This window comes from Myotis lucifugus, unplaced genomic scaffold, assembly GCF_000147115.1.
Source record: "Myotis lucifugus unplaced genomic scaffold, Myoluc2.0 scaffold_1, whole genome shotgun sequence".
Taxonomy (NCBI): Eukaryota; Metazoa; Chordata; class Mammalia; order Chiroptera; family Vespertilionidae; genus Myotis; species Myotis lucifugus.
Window position 1 is genome coordinate 34,713,288 of NW_005871049.1, and position 24,304 is coordinate 34,737,591.

Here is a 24,304-nt window from a genome sequence, read left to right on the forward strand (position 1 = left end):
AGATTGTCAAACTCTTCTGAAACGTGGCGATTTGATATTTCTCTTCAGTTTATTTATGGCTGGTCACACATTAGACTTAGAAAATACATTTATCATTTTGCTTTTGTTGTTTTTGATGTTCCTTTTTCTTTATATCTTGCTATGCCTTTTCTAATTTATTTCATCCTTTCTATATTTTGCAGGTGTTTTTTACAGCTATTACCTCATAGCTTCCTCATTTTGTATTTACTTTGTCTCTATTTGCCTTTGTATTAGCATAATTAGAATAATCCTGATACCCAGTTCCTTTTCCTTGCTCCAGGATATCACACCCCATGCAATTGTTTTGGGTATATATGTGGTCTTCTGGATTTGTGTCTATTTGATGGCAGCCAAGTCCGTTGGCATGGCCTAACTCCACAATAGTACATCTAACAACATGTGTAACTATTATGCACAAATGGGATATATATTGTTTACAGCCATAAACCACTGTTTGTAATTTATAACAAGACTTTTGCATGTACTCTGTTAAAGAGAGTTTTTTTCAAAAGTGACTTAATTATTTTGAAAATATTTTCCATTGTAAACATACTATCTTGAGGAAAAGGATGTCTGGGCTTTATATACAATAAAAATAATAGTTCATTTGGGTGAAACATGGCCAAACGTAGGCTCAATCAAATAGTATCATTAATATCAACATTAACTGAATATCCTCTGTGCATATTAAGCAATGGCTTAGTGTTGACTTTGCTGGGGCCTTGAGGACTGGGTAGAGTCTGAAGAATAAGAGGATGCTATATATTCAATTTCATTGCCACAACTCTGTGAGGTTAAGTATCTTTTTTAAGAAATAAGTTTTTAAAATAACTTTACTCAAAGTAATTTGTTTTATTTAGTGAAAGAATTATAATATACTAGAGGCCCGGTGCATGAAATTTGTGCACTGGAGGGGGGTGTCCCTCAGCCCAGCCTGCACCCTCTCTAATCTGGGACCCCTCAGGGGATGTCTGACTGCTGGTTTAGGCCCTGTGGGATTGGACCTAAACCAGCAGTTGGACATCACTCTCACAATCCGGGACTGCTGGCTCCCAACCACTCGCCTGCCTGCCTGCCTGATTGCCCCTAACCACTTCTGCCTGCCAGCCTGATCACCCCCTAACCACTCCCCTGCCAGCCTGATCGATGCCTAACTGCTCCCCTGCCAGCACGATTGCCCCCAACTGCCCTCCCCTGCTGGCCTGGTCGACCCCAACTGCCTTCCCCTGCCAGCCTGGTAGCCCCTAACTGCTCTCCCCTGCTGGCCTGATTGCCCACAACTGCCCTCCCCTGCTGGCCATCTTGTGGCTGTGGGCGCCACCATCTTTGAGGGCGGGGCAGTCAATTAACATATTTTCTCCTTATTGGCTGTGGGTGCCACCATCTTTGAGGGTGGGGCAGTCAATTAGCATATTCCCTCCTGATTGGCTGTGGGCACTGCCATCTTTTGTGATGGTGTGAGGGTCAATTAGCATATTCACTCTTTATTATATAGGATTCCTCTATATTAATACATACACATTTATAAATTTAGTAATGAACTAAATCTCATTCACCTGATAATGCTACTAGTATGTTCCTAGAGACAAGATTGGTACAATTTTAAAGGAATGAAGGGTAGGTTATTGAAAACTTTATAAATTGGGCTGCATCCATAATGGCCAAGCCTGATGGATTGCTATGCTGGAAGACTGTGGGTAAGCTGGGGCCTTGAGGACTGGGTAGAGTCTGAAGAATAAGAGGATGCTAAAGAAAAAACAAACAAAAAAAGGAATCTCTGCTTCACTGGTGCAGTTGTAACATTCCGGTTTGTAGTGGAAAGTGTTTTGATTTTGTAATAAAATGTACACTGGGATAATATGTTAAACTCTCCTCCTTGATCGTCAATGTGTGGAGACCTTGAGGTCATTTTCTCCACTCTACTGGACTGGACTTCACTCAATACCTCAATGGGAAGATATCAGAGACCAAGCTGTGGGTTAGGTACAAGAGAAGCTAGGATTGAAGAGAAGTGAGTTAGGGTTTTTTGCATTCCTAGACTCAGTTGCTTGGAAAGGAAGTTGGAGAGGTACTAGGTAGATCTTAGAGCTGATTGGATCGCAAAGCTCAACCTGTGTAGGCAGTCAGGCATCAGTACCCAGAAGCCCCATGCAAGCCATGAGACTATTCAAGCTCCTCTCAAGGACACAGTGAACATCACCTGTCCCTCGTAACAGTGACATCTGCTCTCTCTATTTGTTCCTTCTTTTTGAATGTTGAACAGATGGTTTAGCTTAAACATTACAATGGAAAAGTGACCCATCATAGACAAAGATTTTCTCTTTTCTGAAAATACTCATATGTGCTCACTGTTATGCCTAAGCAAGAGGTTGTCAAAGGCACAAAATGAATTGGAGGTTAAAAGCTCTCCTATCTCAAGCCCTTGCCCAGCAAGCTCCCCATCCCCAGCACAGACAGAGGTCGCTCCGCCACAGGCACAGACAGAACCTTTGGCTGGTGTGCACACTGCCCCTGACACAGACAGAGCTACAACCCAGTGTGTGCTACACCCCCAGCACAGACAGAAACTTTGGTCTCTGTGTACTCTGCACCCAGCACAGACAGAGCTGTCACCAGCATGCGCCCTACCCCTAGCCCAGGTCAGAGCTGCTGGTGCAACCTGGTGTGCCGAGCCACAGGTTACAGGACCACACTGCAAGTGCACTGTGGACCTATGGCACCATCCCACTTTAGAGCCTGGGGCTACAAAGCGAATTGCATGCCAGAGGGCTCTGGGCCCACACACCAGAGGAACTGTGCACCCACCCCCACCAACCACAAGAAATGGATAACTGAGGGATCAGAACCATGGGAGAAGGGTGTAAAACTCAGAGCAGAGACAATAAAGGTATGAAACTCAAGGCAGATTCAGTCCCCTAGGGCTAGAAAGTCCAGGACCATTGCATTGCTAGGGAATTCAACCCCTTGCACCCCTAGCAGGAAGCCCAGGGCCAGAAAGAGACAACAAAAGTGGGGAGGCAAAGAAACAACCCCCAAAGGAAAGATAAAGAGAAATTGCCAGAAAAGGAACTACATGAAACAAAGGCCTGCAATATGTCAGAAAAAGAACTCAGAGTAAGGGTCATACAGTTCATAAACTGGATGGATGAGAAAATCGACTTATGTAAGAATCAAGAGAAAATTAAAAAAAAGATATAGCTACAATAATAAACATAATGGAAGGTTTCAACAGTAGACTAGAAGGAGTGGAGGACCAAATTAGTGAATTAGAAGATAGGGCAGTGAAACACAACCAATCTGAACAGCAATTGGAGAAAAAATTAGAAAGTAGGAAAGCCTGAGGGAGCTTTGGGACAACATGAAACAAAGTAATATACATATAATAGAGGTGCCAAAAGGAGAAGAGGAGGAGCAAGGATTGGAAAACCTATTTGAAGAAATAATGACAGAAAACTTCCTTGATTTGGGGAAGAAAAAGTCACACAGCACAGAGAATCCCAAACAAGAAGATCCCAAAAAGACCACCAAGAAACATTGTAATTGCAATGGCAAATGTTAACAACAAAGAAAGAATCTTAAAGGCTGCAAGAGAGAGATAGAGCTACCTACAAAGGCTCTCCCATTAGATTATCAAATGATTTCTCAACAGAAACACATCAGGCCAGAAGGGAATGGAATGAAGTAAACAAAGTGATGCAAAGCAAGGGTCTGAATCCAAGAATACTCTATCCAACAAGGCTATCATTCAAAATAGGAGAAATCAGCTTTGCAGACAAAAAAAGACCAAGGGAGTTTATCACTACCAAGCCAGCAATGCAAAATGCTAAAGGGACTGCTGTAAAAAGAAGAATTTGAAATGGAAGAAGGAACACAGGCATAAAGAACAGAAATGGCTACAATCAAGTACCTATCAATAATAACCTTAAATGTAAATGGATTAAGTGCTCCAATCAAAAGACATAGAGTGGCTGAATGGATAAGAAAACATGACCAATATATATGCTGTCTACAAGAGACCCACTTCAGAACAAGGTACTCACACAGACTGAAAGTGAAGGGATGGAAAAATATTTTTCAGGCAAATGGAAATGAAAAAGAAAAAAAAAGCTGGGGTAGCAATAGTTATATCTGACAAAATAGACTTCAAAGTGAAGACCGTAACAAGAGATAAGGATGGCCACTTCATAATACTAATGGGGTCGATATAACAAGAGGATATAAGTCTGGTAAACATATATGCACCCAATACAGGAGAACCCAAATATATTAAAAAACTTCTGGAAGATATCAAGGGAGATATTGATAGCGATATGACTATAGTAGGGGACTTTAATACCCCACTAACATCACTGGATAAATCCTCTAGACTAAAAATCAGCAAAGAAACAGCAATCCTAAATGACTCACTAGATAAGATGGACTTAATTGACACCTTCAGAACATTTTAGACCAAAGTTACAGAATATACATTCTTCTCAAGTGCACATGGAACATTTCCAAAGATAGACCACATATTGGGTCACAGGCAAAGTCTCTCCAAATTCAAGAAGATTGAAATCATATTAAGCATGTTCTCAGATCACAATGGCATAATATTAGAAATTAATTACAATCAAAACAATCAAAAAATTCAAACACTTGGAAGCTGAATAGTATGCTATTAAAAAATGATTGGGTTACCAAAGAGATCAAAGAAGAAATTTAAAACATTTTGGAAACGAATGACAATGGAAACACAACAATCCAAAACCTATGACACAGTGCAAGCAGTCCTGAGAGGGAAATTCACAGCATTACAGGCCTACCTCAAAAAAATAAAACAAAACAAATAAACAAAAACAAAAACAAAAAACTGGTAATAAATTATCTAACTCTACAACTTTAAGAATTATATAGAGAGAAACAAGAAAAGCCCAAAGTGAGCAGAAGGAAGGAGCTAATAAAGATCACAGCAGAAATAAATGAAATCGAGATCAAAAACCAACGCAAAAGATTAATGAAACCAACAGCTTGTTCTTTGAAAGAATAAACAAGATTGATGAACCTCTAGGCAGGCTCACCAAGAAGCAAAGAGAGAAGACCCAAATAAATAAAATCAGAAATGAAAGAGGCAAAATAATAACAGACCCCACAGAAATACAAAAGTTAGTAAAAAAAAAAAAATACTATGAACAACTCTATTCCAATAAACTGGTCAACCAAGAAGAAATGGACATATTCCTAGAAAAATATGACTATGACCTTCCAAAACTCAATCAGGAAGAATCAAAGAATCTGAATAGGCCAATAACTATGGAGGAAATTGAAGCAGTAAAAAAAAAAAAGAAAAAAAAAAAAAAACTTCCAGGAAACAAAAGCCCTGAGCCAGACGGCTTCACAGGGGAGTTTTACCAAACATTCAAAGAAGAACTAAAATCTTTCCTCCTTAGACTATTCCAAAATATTCAAGAGAAATGAACACTTCCAAGCTCTTTTTATGAAGCCAGCATTACCCTAATCCCCAAACCAGATAAAGACACTACAAAGAAAGAGAATTACAGGCCTGAGAATTAGAAGATTTTAGCATCTAATAAACATAGATGTTAAAATCCTCAACAAAATTCTAGCAAATCAGATCCAGCATTACATTAGAAAGATCATACACTATGACCAAGTAGGACTTATTCCAGAGATGCAAGGCTGATACAATATCTGCAAGTCAATAAACGTGATACATCAGATAAACAAAGTGATAGATTAAAATCACATAATCATATCAATTGATGTAGAAAAAGCATTTGACAAAATCCAACACTTTCTTGATAAAAACTCAGCAAAGTGGGAATAGAAGGATCATATCTCAACCTAATAAAAGCCTTATATGACAAACCTACAGCCACCATCATACTCAATGGGCAAAAACTAAAACCATTTCCCCTAAGAACAGGAACAAGACAGGGATGCCCACTCTCACTATGCCTGTTTGACACAGTACTGGTAGTGCTAGCCTTAGCAATCAGACAAGAAGAATAAAAGGTATCCAAATTGGAAAAGAACAAGTAAAACTGTCATTACTCGCAGATGACATGATATTGTACATAGGAAACCCTAAAGACTCCATCTAAAAACTACTATATTTAATAAATGAATTCAGCAATGTAGCAGGATACAAAATTAACACCCAGAAATCTGTTATTTTTATACACCAATAATGAACTCACAGAAAGAGGAACAAAAAAATGAATCCCATTTACTATTGCACCAAAAAAATTAAGATACCTAGGAATAAACTTAACTAAGGAGGTAAAAGACCTGTACTCGGAAAACTACAGGACATAGAAAATGGAGATAGAGGAAGATATAAACAAATGGAAGAATATACCATGTTCATGGATTGGTAGAATTAACATCATTAAAATTTCCATACTACCCAAAGCAATCTAGAGATTCGATGCAATCCCCATTAAATATCAATGGCATATTTCACAGACCTGGAACAAACTCTCCAAAAATTCATGTAAAATTAAGACCCCAAATAGTCACAGCAATCTTGAGAATGAAGAACAAAATTGGAGGGATCACAATACCAGATATCAAGTTATATTACAAACCACAGTCCTCAAAATTGCCTGGTACTGGCACAAAAACAGACATCTAGACCAATGGAACAGAACAGAGAACCCAGAAATCAACCCAAACCATTATGCTCAATTAATATTTGACAAAGGAGGCAAGAGCATACAATGGAGTCACGATGGTCTCTTCAATAAATGGTGTTAGGAAAATTGGACAGATATATGCAAAAAAATGAAACTAGACCACCAACTTACACCATACACAAAAAAATAAACTCAAAATGGATAAAGGTCTTAAACTTAAGACAGGAATCCATAAAAATAGTAGAGGAATCCAAAGGCAGAAAAATATCAGATATATGTCGTAGCAATATCTTTACTGATACAGATCCTATGGCAATAGAAACTAAGGAGAAAATAAACAAATGGGACTACATCAAAATACAATCTGCTCAGCAAAAGAAACCATCAACAAAAAAACAAGACAGTCCACTGCATGGGAGAACATATTTGCCAAGGTTATATCTGATAAGGGCCTAGTCTCCAAAATTTACAGGTAACTCATACAGCTTAACAAAAGGAAGATAAACAATCCAATAAAAAAAATGGGCAAAGGACTTAAAAATAGATACTTTTCAAAAGTGGACATACAGAAGGCCGAGAGACATATGGAAACATGCTCAAAGTCACTAATAATCTGAGAGATGTAAATCAAAACTCCAATTAGATACCATCTCACACCTGTCAGAATGGCTATCATCAACAAACGACAAGTGTTGGAGAGGATGCAGAGAAAAAGGAACCCTTGTGTACTGCTGGTGGGAATGCAGACTGGTGCAGCCACTGTGGAAAACAATATAGAGTTTCCTCAAAAAATTAAAAATGGAACTCCCATTTGACCCAGTAATCCCACTTCTAGGAATATATCCCAAGAAATCAGGAACACCAAACAGAAAGGACATAGGCACCCCTATGTTCATAGCAGCACAATTTACAATAGCTAAGATTTGGAAACAGCCTAAGTGCCCATCAGCGGATGAGTGGATTCAAAAGCTGTGGTACATCTACACAATGGAATACTATGCGGCTATAAAAAAGAAGGAAATTCTACCATTTGCAACAGCATAGATGGAATTGGAGAGCATTATGCTAAGCAAAATAAGCCAAAGAAAGATAAATATTGTATGATCTCACTCATTTGTGGAATTTAATGAACAACATAAACCGATGAACAAAAATAGAGCCAGAGACATAGAAGCATTGAACAGACCGTCAAACTTCAGAGGGAAGGCAGGCGGGGGGCGGGGTGCCTTAACCAAAGGACTTATATGCATGCATATAAGCATAACCAATGGACACAGACCCTAGGAGGGTGAGGGCATGTGCTGGGCAGTGGGGGTGGCCTGGGAGAGGTAAATGGGGGAAAAAAGGAGACATATGTAATACTATATGTAATACTTTAAACAATAAAGAATTAAAAAAATAAAAAGCTCTCCTGTCTCTTTAAGAGAGTTAGATAGCCCAGCAGATACATAATGGGAAACATACATGCATTTCTACTTATTCTTGATTTGCTTTGGTGCTTTACAGCAAAGCAGGACTTTTGATTCAGTCATTTGGATAAAGTAAAGCGGGATAATCCTAGTACAATTTCTGAAGATAAATTATAAAGAGTCTTAAGAGAAATTTATAAATGTAAAGAAAACCATGTTAAGTGTACTACACTATATTCTCTGCTACACATATAAATGATAAATGGTACAGTTCGCCATTTATTTAGTTTGTCTCAGGTGTTTACTAATAAACCCCAGAATAGTGCAATGAGACATTTATTCATTTTTAGAATTTGAGGCATGAAGCAGCCAAAAAATAAAGATAATATTCTAATACAAGTGTCAAAATGATGAACGATATCAGTATAGTAATATGTGCAGACACCAGACGTCATTGGTGTTGACAAGTTTGTGACTATTTCACTAACAGACTATGTCTTTCAGGGAATACTGTTGGATACTTGGAGCTAGCCCTTGCTTGGATTCCAGCTTTTCCAGCTGTCATCTAGGAGAACCCCAGAGCCTCAAACAGCTGCTCTTTTCATAGAGAATGTAACAAATAATCTCTCCTGCACCATTTGTGAACCTGAAGTAAGAGGTTACATGCTCACATCCCCATTTCTGAGTTTTGCCCAAGGATGTCCCTGCTTCTGCCCCTGTTTGGGGGGACAGATTTTGAAATATGTGTTGTTATGTATTTACATGCTGCCCCAGAATGCCTCATCAAGAGCTGGACCCTTTTTCCATCAACTTTATTTTTAAAGGAAATGGTTTAGAAATAGCCATGTGTTCAGTTGTTGCCAAGGATATTAGTGAGAAAACACCTAAAATATGTACAGCTGATGTCATACCATTGCCTAATAAGTTAGTACAAAAAAAAGCACAAAACCTCAAGAATACTTAATGATGACGGATATTTTATCATGCTGTAGCCATGTAAAAATAGTCTAGAAATGTTGCCAGAAAAGTTTAGGGACAAAATTCTTCATATGCTGTACAACATTATGGGTGGCCTGATGTATAAAATCTATCCAGATACCCAGACTGGAGACACTCAGAATCATCATTGAGACACTGTTTATCAATTTTTAAATAATATAAAAGGCTAAGTGGCCATCCGTCCGACTGGTTGCTATGATGTGCACTGACCACCAGAGGGCAGACGCTCAAGGCAGGAGCTGCCATGACGTGCACTGGCCATTTAAAAGTAAACTGCACCATGGACCTGGCCTCGACAAGCCAACACTTGGCTTGCCCCAAGTGGGACATAGGCCCTGCCACCACCCTGGAGCCACACCCCACCAAATCGCAGCCAACGCTGCCAAGACCCCATGGCACAAAATGCAGCCCATAGCCCAGCCCAGAAATGGTGGCTGTGGGCACCGGGTAATGATGTCACATAGCAACACCCGACTTCCTCTCCCTAGTGACTAGCCTCCTTGGAGTTTCTTCAGCCCAGGAACCTGACTTACTTTATAGCCAGGTGCAAACGTTTTACAGTTTAACCCAGGGGTGGGCAAACTTTTTGACTCGAGGGCCACAATGGGTTCTTAAACTGGACCGGAGGGCCGGAACAAAAGCATGGATGGAGTGTTTGTGTGAACTAATATAAATTCAAAGTAAACATCATTACATAAAAGGGTACGGTCTTTTTTTTTTTTTTTTAGTTTTATTCATTTCAAACGGGCCGGATCTGGCCCGCGGGCCGTAGTTTGCCCACGGCTGGTAACCAAATGTTTGTGAAGCGTTTTCCTATGTCTCATCTCATTTGATCCTCACAGAAGTCCTGGAGTAGGTAGATAGGAGACTCGGTAGAATCCTATTTTCTTTTCATTAGCAAGACATGAATAACGATATTAAAATATTTCTTCTAATTATTTTCCTTTCATTGTGCACAAATCCATGCACCAGGACACTAGTTTTAAAATAATTTTCAAGTATGCATGAAGGTACCAATAATCCTGCAATATGCCCTATGTACCCCTCACTGAGTCACAGTAGTGAGCAACATTATTCAACACTTTTTATCTTTAGACACCTTTCCCCAACATTTTTTAGGAATATTTAAAAAAATCTCAGACATCATGTCATTTTACCCATAAATATTGTCAGCATGCAATTTTAAATTCTAAGGACTTTTTAAAAAATGAACCAACATGCCCCATGCCAACAAAGTTAACAATTGGTAAATATCATCTATACTTAATTTCCAGTCTGCATTGATGTTACCCTGATTATCTTGAAAATGTCTTTCTACAGCTGGTTGGTTCCAAGAAAGATCCAAATAATATCAATAAAGACAAATACCACATGGTATCACTTAGGTAGCCAGGGGTGGAGGGGGTGGGACAGATAGAGAGACATTGGTAAAAGGGTAAAAACTTTCAGCTATAAGATGAATAAGGTTTAAGGATCTAATGTAAAACATGGTGACTATGGTTAACACTATACTGTACAATTGAAATTTGCTAAGAAATAGAACTTAAATGTTCTCTCTCACACACACACACACACACACACACACATATATATATATATATATATATATATATATATATATATATATATATATACATATATTCTGATAGATAGATAGATAGATAGATAGATAGAATGGATGTATTAATGAACTAAATGAGAGGAATCCTTTCATAATACTGTATATACATATATCAAATCATCATGACGTACACTTTAAATATTTTACAATTTTATTTGCCAATTATATCTCAGTAAAGCTGAAAAATAAGATCAATATACTGCTCTTTGTGTTATTCCTTTAAGTTTCTCTTAACCTGTAATAGTCCTCTTCAACCCCACTTGCTTTGCACCATTGATTTGATAGAGGGATTGGAGTGTCCTGAGTTCTGAATTTGGCCAATTGCTTCCTCTTCCTGTCATCTCTGTTCTTTGGAGCTTTCCTATAAACTGGTATTTAGATCTAGAGGCTTGATCACATTCAGGGACCTGATTGATGGGTGGCACTGAGTACTTACTGCAACCAGTTATGAGGCACCTGTCTGGTCACCCTGCTTTGTATGGCTAAGACTAATCAGTGGGTCCAGATGGGGTCAGCCTGATTCTCCATGATGATGATCCCCATCACTTCACTTAATTTAACATTGATTCACTACCACTGCATAGATTCATTATTTCACTGCAGTTGGCAAGATAATAATTCGCTAATTCTGTCATTTCTGGAATTCTTTTATAAAAGGAATTCTACTTTATCCATTTTTAGTTACCCAGAAACACAGGACTCTTTCCTTTATTGAGGTTCAGGATAATGTGTTATTTCACTAACAACCCCGAAGGTGCCCACAGTGGGGTTCTTTTTAGCATCATTATAAATGCAAAGATTTGTATATATATGATGCATTTTAATCCATTGCAGTTATTTTCATACTAAAATGATCCTGTCTTAGGCTAGTGGGAGCCCTTCAGGTATCGTTTATGCCCTTTAGATGTGCTACTTTTCCCCTTTGATAGATTTCTTGCTTTCTGACACATCTTACACATTTGCTCAACCCAAATCAGTTATTCCTCTAAGAACCCTTGGTTCTTGTTAGTGGGAAGTCTGACCACCAAAATTTGACTTTTATAAGAAATACAGGCCTTGACTCACAGGCATAAAATTGCACACAGTTTCTTTCTTTCTTTCTTTTTCAAAATTGCCCAAATATTTGAAAAAGCTAGACATATAAAACTTTAAAGTGGATCTTTCAATATTTGGCAAGCCAATCTGTTACTTCTGTAACAATTTTTATGTAAAGTTGTAGACAGCATGAGTAAGTGCTTTCATGTACGCCTTTATAAATTTTTAAAAAATATTTCGGTTTTCTGTAACAGGAAAACACGTACACCAGTGTTCGCTCAGCAATTTCACAATGTAAGTGTAAATGATGAGCTTGTAAATAACATAATTATTTTTCTTATTTTTAATAATTAAAAAATTTCTCTAGATTCTGGTTTTTTTTACACTAGGTGTTTCTATGAAGGAATATTCAATGCCAAGATCTGAAATGTAGGCGTAAAGTAGGTTACTAGTTATAATTTAGATAAGCCAAATCTATTTCTGTAAAAAGGAATTGAAATCCAGGTTAAGTGCTTGAAATTAGACACACACCATATGGGGCACAGCTCCCACTTCCCTATTGCTGTGTGTGTGTTCTTCATTCACTTGAAAGAAGCCCCCATACCAACGACACAGAGGAAGGAATCTATTTTCATCTTTTGTCTGGACTTCTTTGCTGGTTCTGTGCTCTGGCTAAGACCTGAATGATAAGACTTTTGTACCAAAGAAAGAGTTTCTTAGCTTAGTTGTCTTCAGAAAATCCCTGAGCCTGGCATGCCAAGGGCTCTACTTCATCCAGACGTCTTTCAACAAAGTGCAATTCCTTAGTCAAGCAGTGTTGGATGATGTTTTGTTGATGCCTGTATGGTTTTGTGAACCAATGTCACCCCAATAAATTCAATTAAAAAAACAGCAATAAGATTAGACTCGTCCTAAATTTCCAAGTTCTACTCACTGCCCAAGGTGTTAAATTCTCCACCTAACCCTAAGATTTCTTTAACTTTACTTAATTTGATTACTTGAATCCCAATAGGTATATTTTAAGAGGTTTTTTTTTAATTGAATTTGTTGGGGTAGCATTGGTTAATAAAATTATATAAGTTTCGGGTATATAATCCTATAATACATCATCTGTAAATTGTGATCTGTGTTCCACCCCAAGTCAAGCCTCCTTCCATCACCATTTACTCCCCCTTTATTCTTATCCACCTCTCCCACCCCCCTTTCTCTCTGGTAATCATCATACTGCTATTTATGTCTATGAGTTGTTGTGTGTTTTTTTGGTTAATCCCTTTACCTTTTTCACCCAGCCCTCTAATGCCCTCCCCTCTGACAGCTATCAGTCTGTTCTCTGTACCTATGAGTCTGATTCTATTTTGTTTTTGCTCATTAGATTCATATATAAGTGAAATCATATAATAGTTGTCTTTCTCTAATTGGCTTATTTCACTCTCCAGGTCATCCATGCTGTCGCAAAGGTTAAGATTTCCTTCTTTTTTACAGACTAGTAATATTCCATTGTGTAAGTGTACCACAGCTTTTATAGTATATATTGCTTTTTAGAGCAAGAGGAAAGTAGAGAGAGAAACATCGATTTGAGAGCAATGCATCAATCAGCTGCCTCCTGCATGCCCCTACTGGGGATTGAGCATGTTACCTGGGCATGTGCCCTCACGGGGAATTGAACCCAGCAACCTTTTGGTGCACCTCACAAAACTCAATCTACTGAGCCACACTAGCTAGGCATACCACAGCTTTTTAAAAAAATACGTTTTCTTGATTTTAGAGAGAGAGAGATAGAAACACTGAGGAGAGACAAACATCAATCAGCTGCCTCCTGCATGGCCCCTACTGGGGATCAAGCCCACAACCCATGTGCTCTGATTGGGAATTGAACCACTGACCTCTTGGTGCTTGGGTTGACACTCAACCACCGAGCAACACCAGCCAGGCCATAGCTTTTTTATCCACTCATTGACTGATGGGCACTTGGGCTGCTTCCAAATCTTGACTATTGTAAATAATGAAGATAGAGGTGCATATATTTTTTCAAATTAGTGTTTCGGGTTTTTTTGGGTATATATCCAGAAGGGGAATTGCTGGGTCATAAGGCAGTTCCATTTTTTATTTTTTGAGGAGACTCCATACTGTTTCCCACAGTGGTTGCACCAATCTGCAGACTTAATGTTACTTAGGGCTGTTAGGCACAGTGTAGTGCCAAACAATATTTTGGAATAAAAGTGCCAAAGAATCTCATGAGCACACTCAGCGTTAGAGGATACCGATGGGTGAAACTGAGGTGGAAATGAGAGGAGGCGGTCTCCTCTGGTCCTCTCTCCATTTAATTTCAGTTCTGGGGTACTGGCTGGTCTAATACAGTAGTGTTGAAATTTGCCTGACTAAATAGAGGGGTCTGTATCTCTCCCCCTCTTTCTCTCTCTCTCTTTTTTAATATACTTTATTGATACAGAGAGGAAGGGAGAGGGATAGTGAGTTAGAAACATCAATGAGTGAGAAACATCGATCAGCTGCCTCCTGCACACCCCCTACTGGGGATGTGCCCACAACCAAGGTACATGCCCTTGACCTGAATTGAACCTGGGACTCTTCAGTCAGCAGTCCGATGCTCTATTCACTAAGCCAAACCAGTTAGGGCACTTTTTCTCTCTTTTAACTTCCTTTTAACTTCTTTCTCTTTTATCTTTATTTAGACCATTCACTTTTAGGTTTTTATGGACAATACTTTTTATTATCAATTGGGTCTCTTGTGACCTGGAAATACTTGCCAAATTAAAGGAGGTTTGTTGTTGTTTTTCTCTTGTGAAAGACAGTAAACCCTTCTATAACACTCTGTGAGACAGATACAACCCCAAGCACTCACCATAGATCAGCTCGCAACAGCCCTAATTCCCATTCTATAGATGAGAAAATTGAGATGCATAGAGACTAAGTAACTTGCCCACCATCACCCATATGATTAAGGGCAGGGCTGTGGATTTGAATCCAAGCAATGTGGTTCCCACTAGCCTCAGAGCCACTCAAGGTTAGATATATAATTAGCTTCTGTGAGCTGGACCTGTGAGGGCTTACAAAGACCTGGAACTTTGTCTTCAAATGGTCTGAAGTTTAGCATTGGAACTGTGATAATAGTATAAAGCCATTCTTAGTTACTATAATGGAGTGGATTTCTTTCTAGAGTAAAGAAAGCTACCACTGGATAAAATTGATATATTAGGTTATCCTTGAAGGTAAATAAAGTGGAAAAGCATGTATTACCATTATAGCAACAGCATTCTACATCAGAGTTTCTGGGTTATAATTTGAGGGAATGCCAAATGAAGATTGATAGGTAATGAATCAAAGGAATGATATTCATGTTAGAAATTATGGATTAGAATCTGGACTAATCACAACCTAGACAGAAATATTGTAAACCAACACCATGAATCTAAGAAAACCATGACATAGACAAAATAGTTGATCTATCGCCACCAGCACCCTGCCTTCTACACATTATTTTCTACGAAACTGGAAGTTACTGAAATCAAACCAGAAAGTCTACTGGACCTGAGACACTGGGGATGCAGGAACATGGCATGTAGTTCCCCACAATCCTGTGTCTGCCACCTTACCACCGATTCCTCCTGGGGATCAAGGTACTGCTGCTCCCCAATGCCATACGGCTGTGCGGCACTGAAAAATTCCTGGTGTTGACTAGGCAAAGACCACCAACCTCTAGACAGCCTTGGAACCCAGGTCTCCAAAGGTGAAAGGTCACAGCCTCACCTCCCAGCACCGCCTCGGGTCTGTTTCTTATTACCAAATAATTTCCAGAAGGAGACCAGGCTGGGTCTAGTAGCAGTAGGGAGGGAAAGGGGAGCGTGAGGAGAAGCGATATTCTCTGCGCAGTCGCTGGTGAGTGACTGACAGTGGGACCCGCAGTGGTGTCAGGAGGCAGACAGTCCTGGTCGCAGGAAAGGGTGGCAGTTTGAATGAGCCAGATGCTCTACAGAGGACAGAACCTTACTGTGAGGAGATAGGAGGAAAGGAAGACCCTGCCAACAGAAGGGCCAGCAATTGCTCAGAGCCACAGTCAATGGAGCCTTTGACAGGCACAGTCCCAACAGAGCAGAGGTGAAAACCGCCTTCATGTACCTGAGGTGAGGGACCACCGTTAAAAATAAATAAGAAACTCCGCATGTGTAAATCCGATATAAGCCGAACCATCTGGCTGAAAATGAAAACATTTTCGCCTTCTATCTTTGGGAAAATTCTTACTCGAGTTTACATACAGGAAAGTATTAACGCACCTTTTGCCATGTAGTTTCTCCCCTGATATATGGCATTGATAATAGAAGCAGTTCAATGATACTTCCAGTGTTTGTGTAGCTATGTACATAAAAGGAGGTTGTGCATACACCAGAAGTGCTAAAATCCTGGGGTAACACCTCATACATTAGTGGCCTTCCACGGTGAACAAAGTCATTTTTCAGGCAAGTCATAAAGTAGCCTGAAAAACAAGTGTTTCAGTGTTTGCCCCAAATGAGGCAGTGGTCCCGGGACCGCCGTCCATCTGACATCATTTCTGACACAGTCAGCGCTGGTTTGGTATCTGATTAGGGCTCCCGCCACCGTGGTGCCAGACTTCGTCTTGAAGTGAGGTGGCGGAGGCAAATTAGTGTGTCAGAGTGACCAGGAGGTGAGAGTGTCTGCCTCATGTTTCCTCTGGAGAGCGTCAGCTGGAATGGCCTTTGATTCTTTCCAAGACCATCTATTGAAGCTATTGGTGGAGCTCGGTAATAGGTGAGGACCAGCGTCCCACAGGAAACTGAGCTGGCATCAGAAGGGAGGATGCCCTAAAGGATGCGGTGACAACTGTATCCCTTTGTGGTAAAATAGCCGAGTCATTTAAAGGCTGCATTGCGGTCTCCCCTGAAGAGCTGAATTCCTAAAGGCTGAATTTTCAACTTGGCCGAGCCACTGACCTGCTGCCTGGTTCTGGACAATCACATAAGCAATCTGCACGTCGAACTGTGTACCTTAAACAAAGGAAACGCTATCCAATGCGTGGGAAAATTAGGTAGAAAATACCAAAATGTGCTCTGAGATTTCTTGATGAAAGGACGATATATTCCTAAAGGTATTGTTTCTGTTCCGTGATTTTTTTTCTACACCCTCCTCCCCATCCTGGTCTGTCAGCTGCTACACACAATAAACTTATCACAACTCCCAACCCATTTGACTGCCACTTTCCAGGTAACCTTCTGGACCTGCAGATGGAAGACTCCATGGTGCCTTTCCTTTATTCAGTTGAGGCAAAGTGCACAACATAATTTTGCAGGCCTTAAAGTCAAACAGAAATACCCATTACTATCTCCTGTTTTCTATTGAGAAAATAGAGCAGAAGAATGTGTTCTTTGCACCAGACAAATCTGGGCTTGAATCCTGGCTCTGCAACTTACATATGCATAACTCATGCATGCATACATGCATTCGTACACACACACACAAGTGTGAACCAAGATCGTCACACTATACACACACGCACACACGAACACAGATGCTCTCACTAATGCATGCACACACAAACCCACAGGCACTCATATATACATGAAACTTATGCCCATTAAGCTAGTTTTTTGCAGTGGTTCTGAGACTAGAGAAGCTGTTTTACATGATTGGCAGTTCTGCTACATGGGAGCATGCTGCCTTGCTCTCCAGGAAGGACATTTTCTTGTATGTCTTGCATCTAGCTCAGAAAACCATTTCTCTGAGTGTAGGGGCCAAAGTATCACTGCGGGGCCAGGAGACTGGGTTTGACTCCTGCCTCCACTACCTAACAGCTATGTGATCTTGGATAAATCCCTAAGCACTTGTGCCTCTGTTTCCTCATCTATAAATCAGGAATAATAATAGAACTGATTTCACAAGGTTGTTGAAAAAATTAAATTCATAAGCTACTCAGGACAAGGCTTGGTACATGGTGAAAGCTACTGATTTGTTTGTTAATATTAAGGGGAGAAATTCAGCACAATTAGAAAAAAAGATTTCTTTCCCAATATGACCTTTAATGAAATTTTCCAGGTGTAAATGGGTGAATGAAACATCTTATTGTGAATTAACAAAAATTGTTAGTGGGCTAGTTCATTTTAATGCCACCTTTGAGAAGGATGTGTCATTTTTATAGCAAATGTCAGGCTTTTCTGGTTTACCCATAGAGATGGTCAGATCGGTGCTCCAGTGACTTTCAGGAGAAATGAGAGACCATAGCCAGCTAACAGCCTTATGTCTCTAGGCTCGTTTCAAACTCTTCTCCTAAGAGATCAACCGAAGGACTTGTATACATGCATATAAGCATAACCAATGGACACAAGACATTGGGGGGGCAGGGAAGGCCGGGGGAAGGTCAAGGGGGATAAAAAAAAGAGACATATGTACTACTCTTTGTAATACTTTAAGCAATAAAAAAAAATTTAAAAAAGAGTTTAATGGTAGACAATTATCTGCCTCTTCAGAAATCTGGGGGATTGGGTGGAGGCAATAACCATGAAGAAAATGGGTTCCACTGTTTAATATCTATTTTCCTGAATGATGTAATATGTAATAATTTGTTAGTTCTCTATTTCCCTCATATCCAAAAACCCTTAGATGTGGATCTATTGTTCTGAATTATATTTAGAATTGCTGTCTTCTCATCAGTAAATCAGGAATAATATAATTGATTTCACAATAGAACTGTTCAAAAATGTTTATTGCTTCTCAGATTTTTTTCTAAAATTATGATATACTTTGGATAGATACATATTGCTTGGACTTGGGACTTTTGGATTGAACAACCTGCCTTATGATGGTGCTTAAAGAAGAGTGAGGACTGTGTGTTAAACAGTGCAACTAGCCAATATTTAAATAAATACGAATTCCCAAATTAAGTCTTGGTTATTAATTCTGAATTATTCTTTATGACAGCCCATTCTAACCTTGATTTCAGCAAACTTAAAGAGAGATATTCCATCAACTCATAGTGAAACTTCCTATTTGTAAAAATAATGCTCCTTTGACATACATTACTCTGGGACTACATGATAGTTTAATATGTAAATCTTTGCAGCTCTGATTTCTAAATACAGAAATTCATTTCTGTCTCTTCTAGAACCTACCATTGGTGGTGTTCCTTAAGGGTCCACTGCCCTTCACTTTGACTTAAGGAGATAAGGTGAGCCTGCACCTGAGTTGGGTGACTGCCTTTCCCTCAACTGTAAATTTTCAGTCACATTATCAACTCATTGCCTGCTTCTCATTTTTATTAAGGAGTATGAGCTGCTTGAAGTTTTTAGATAAACATAATAAATACTTATATATACCAAATTAATCATTTTGTTCTTTGAGATACCCCACTAAAAAAGTTTAATATACATTGCTTTCAGAAAAAAATTGGAGTTCTAGTCAAACAAAACTTAAAGTGTATAAATGGAAAAAAAAGTGATAGAAAAGGAATTAATTTTTTTGATAGCCTGTGATGTCTCAGGCACTATTCTTTATTTGAATTACCTTACTTAATTCCCACAACAATCCTGTGAAAACCAAGGGATTGTTGAAACGAAGGAAATTGCACTCATTATAAGTGCAAGAAATGAAATTTTATCCTAGATATAAGTACCTATGTATTCTGCTTTTAATACAGAAGTACTTTATGGGTATTTCAAACACACTATTTCTCTTTAGTATCATCATTTTTCAATCAACAACATTTACTAAAAGCTGGGTACATACAATGTACTATGATAGGCAACTAGAAAAATGAAAAACTCTGATTCCCATCTTCAAAGATGGGAATTTAGTTGGTGAGAGAAGACATCCAACCCACATCCTCAATAACCATGTCAGTCTATAGAATAGAATGTGCGACAAATGGAAATAAAGAAAATTCAGTCAGTATGCATATATGGAAAACCTTCTGAAGGAGGAGGCAATGAATTGAATCAGGCACTTAAGAATGGGCAGGAATGCACCAAGCAGGAAGAATTTATCGCTGCCTTGTGGTGTGAATTCAGTAGAGTGCATTCAGGGGACAGCAGGAAGGCTCCCCACACCAGGGAGGTGCTCAAATCAAAGAGTAATGAGAAAGCAGAGGGTATGACCAGTTTTACCCAAGTTGTAATGCTAGGTGAAGTTTGGACTAAATGATATAATACAACAAATTTATGAGCACTTAAATATCATAATATTTTATAATATTGTGGGGCCAAAGGAGACAATAAGTGATGATACATTTGGAGGATAAGTAGGGCTATTGGGGCTTGAGGAGATAAAGTCTGGTTCAGGAAAATGATAATATACATATAAAGGGGCTTGGGAAATAGAATCCAGTGTCTCATTAGATCTGTGAGATCCAGTGGAAAGTTTCAGTGATGATTGGTTAGTCTGGAAAACTGGTTTTGCAATTCATTTGATTTTACAGGAAAAGACATCTTTCATGATACAATTAATAATGGTGTTCACTTGTGTAATGGAGACAGAGAGAGGAATCATTGGGAATATTATATATATACTTTAGTTATTTTGAAAACAATAAATGTTCATGAATTTTACTAAAATTTTATGCAATTCCAAGCCTTTCTTTGATGGATATGTCATCGGGGTTCTAAAGCATCTTTCTAGTATAAATCACACATTTAGGGCATTATTTACAATTTCAGGTTGCTGTTTTCTTTCAAGTGAATAAGAAAGTTTCAAAATAATATGATCAAAAATTCATCTACATTGATTTTCTCCCAATCTCTCTTACTTTACCACTTTCAACAGCAATCATTTCAGTGAGTAGTTTTATTAAAATATTCTGAAGCATTCCTTTTAGTTTCCAGAAGAAGATACCTTTCTTTTTGCACTAATATTTAATTGATTTATATAATATCTAACTAAATTACATACTTACAATAACAAATACAACTAGCATGAATAGGTTTAGATAAAACACAGCTGACTCTTGGTTCAAAGATGACTTGACTTGTGATCACAAGAGTGCATGGGACCCTACAGCAAAATTGCCAGATGAAGCCGGAGCTTTTGGCAGGCTCCAAATAGCAGTCACTGTATTGTATTCCTAGCATGGAGGCATGAGACAATCCAGTAAGGCAGACAAGTAGAGCTTGGTGAAGAGCTTGTGTTACTCCACAGAGGACACAGTCCTCTAAATGCTAAATAGTAACTAACATTTTTCATGGTTACTACGAGCATTAAAATGGAATCTGACATGAAGTATTCCTCATCTTACCTAATAATAGGCAAACATGCAAATTGACCGTACCTTCACTACGCTAACCAGCCAATCAGGAGAGTATGCAAATTAACCCAACAAAGATGGCGGTTAATTTGCATACGTAGGCTCCAAGCGGCGGAGCAAAAACTGAAGACAAGCAGGAGCAGCGAAGACGGAAGACTGAAGGCAGCTCCGGCTGGAGCAGCGAAGATGGAAGGCGGCTCCGGCCAGAGCGAAGGCCTGGGTCCCGGGTGCCGGAGGAAAACCGGTGCCAGCAGCCAGGAGAAGGAAAGGCCTATTGCACGAATCTCTTCGTGCAACAGGCCTCTAGTTTTATAATAAGAACATAGCTTGACTTTAAACATCTAGACCTTCCATATTTTCTTTTGGGGAACTGTCTGTACAAAGTGGAAGAAATGTCAAGTCTCACAAGTCTGAAATTTGTAGTGAAGTCAAGGCAGGAAGTAGATACAAACTGAGATAGAACTTGACATTATAAAGTAAAAAAAAATTTTTTTAATGTATGTAAGCTATGCTTTTATTCATTCCCCACATTCTTTAGTGGCTAATCCAAATGAACACCTACTTATTTTTTGAAAACCATAGCTTTCCAACATTTATAAAATTATGAAGTTGTTTCTTTTTAAGAACCACTTCAGAACATTCTTAACAACTTTCAACAACACAAAATAAATGCATCATCTTAACTTCCTAAAGTGCAGTTAAGCAAAAAGTTATCATGCCTTTCCTTAAAGTCACCAAATAAGCCTATAAAAGCAAAGACTATAATGAAGCATAATACCCCCAAGTTTATCTTTTAACATGATGGCCCTATATCTGTTATCTCGTCTTACTTTCTTTTAAGCCCAAGACTCTCAGGAGTGTATCTGAATGGCAGAGTCTTGGTCACCTGCAACTCCCTAGCTGCATGGTTGGCTGATTTAGTTCCTTGCTATCCCAGTCCATAAATTAGAAAGGACCCCAGCATAAGGTGTTAAAATTACAGATTATGACAACCAAACACTATAGCTGATAATCAAATCATACTATCACATGCCAAAATAAATTTTTTTAAAAAGATGAAGGATCTAATTGAGAATATTTCAACTCCTTATCTTAAAATATAGTCAAATTTAACACAGTAAATTGTCTGGAAAATAAAATTCAACAAAAGAAACTTTAAGTGTGTTAATAATTGAAGATTATCTCCCCCATAGTTTATCTTTTGAAAACCTCTATGTGATAACCATGTCATATCTAGTCTTCTATAAATTGATTGATTCACAGAAATCTGTTTTAGTGGGTATTTTTCATTTAGTGAGCATTTGGAGAGCCATTAACAGCTTTTAGGTCTCTCCAATTTTTAATTATGACAGAATGGGTAGGCATGCAATGTAACACCAAAACCCAGTAATACATTACTTAGATGACACTGTACTTAAGAAAAAGGGGAGTTTGGAGCTGAGTACTTTAGCCGATAAAGCACTCATTTTTCACCTATCGGACCTCAGTTCCTGTTGTCTCTGCTTCCTTAAGTAAAATTAATTTTGTTACGTCAACCATGCTACCATTAGTTGATAATCCAGGAGGCAATAGGTGCCTTGCATATTTCATGTTTTGTTAGCTTCATGGTATTTCTGAACGTGGGCTAAATAATAATAAGACATTTCAGATGTGCTTAGCGATCTACTAATTTTAGTTTCAGTTCATAAATTGCAAAAGCTTGGTACATGTTAACAGTTTTAAGCAGGACCAGTGAGACACTTGGGTGATTATTCCACTCTCTGTGAGGGCGGAAATATTGGCAGTTTTAACGAATGTGTCCCAAGTTCAGATTGAGAATTCATGTGTGTTTCTAATATTAATTCTGAGGATACAGATTACTTTGGGATTTCTAGTGTTCTGTGTTTGCCTCCCACTCAGACCTATAAAGCCCCCAGGTTAAGGATGAAATCCCAAAAGTCTAGTGGCGTGCTTAGCATATAGTGTGCCCTTAAAATATGAGGAGAGCAAGAGGGGTCTGATTTTTATGAGGACCAAATAAACCCACTAGGGACATTATGAAAGATGATTTGGGAATTAATGATCAGACTCCAGGCTATAGGAATTAAGACTCTGAAAGGATGATAGAAGAAGCTTTCTAGAAACACCTCAGATAGGCAGAAAACTGCAGAAACAAGAAATGACCAGATGTCTGAGGCAGAGAGTACACTACACTTTTAGGTGAGCGCTTTCAGGTTCTATTCAAATGTCCTCCAACTCAGAGTTGGAAAAATGTAAGTTCATTGAGCAAGGGACATCAGGAAACTAAAAAAATGAGATCACCCTTCCGGGACTCTTGAACCAGTTGTGCTATAATCGAGGAAAGAAAATTCAATTGTGAAGCATGTGGGGACTTCAATAAGAAGCTGGGAAGACAGAAGAAATCCCCGGGATCTGTCCTACCTATATTCCTGAGCCACAGGGCTGGTCTAGAGGGGTGAGTATGGCTGGCATACCCAGTTATAGTCCTTACACTGGGCTTGATTTGGAGATAGTGTCACTCACCGAGAGGGTCTAGGCTGGCTGACGGGTAACATTAGCAACCTGTCATGGCTGACAAGTGACTGAGTGAAGAGAAGTACCACAGGCAGGAGCATGAAGAAGTGAATTACCTCCAAGGAGAATGTGGGGGCCACTTGGACTCTATCCGGGAATGGGGATAGCTTTTGGAGGGAAAGTCCAAGGTGTTTCTGGTCTCAGATCCGAAGACTGACTATATTATTATTGTAGTGGATTTATTCACACTACAATTTTACACAGATTTACCCACACTACAATTTAGATGTACATAAATATGGAGTTAATTGAGGCACGGAGAAAAGGTATTTTTTCCTGTTTCTCATTCAAATTTCTGGAGCAAGATTGTCCTTAGACAGCTCTAAACCACTCTGAAACATGACCACATCAAAATACATCAGGTCGTTCCCTGTGGCCAGGCAAAGGGAAGCCTGGGTGTTCAGCTTCCTTGGACTGCTCCAGATCCTACCTAAGCATTGGCCTGGATGACACCCAGACATTCCCATTGAGTGCAGCTGGGCAGGTAGATGACTTGCCAGGTAATATATGTATTTTTGGACCTGCTTTGGGTGAAGGTGAGAAGATACTACAGAAGTCAGGAGAGACAGATGGAGAATGGGGAATGTAATTGGCTTTTATATATGCTGCCATAGATTTTCTTGGCCTCACTCATGTTCCTGCTCATGGAAGGGACTAGATGTTGACATCTTGCCATCAGAGCTACTGCTTCTTATATTTCAGAAAGGAGACAGAATTGTCCTTCAGTGTGATTCAGCAACACTTAAAT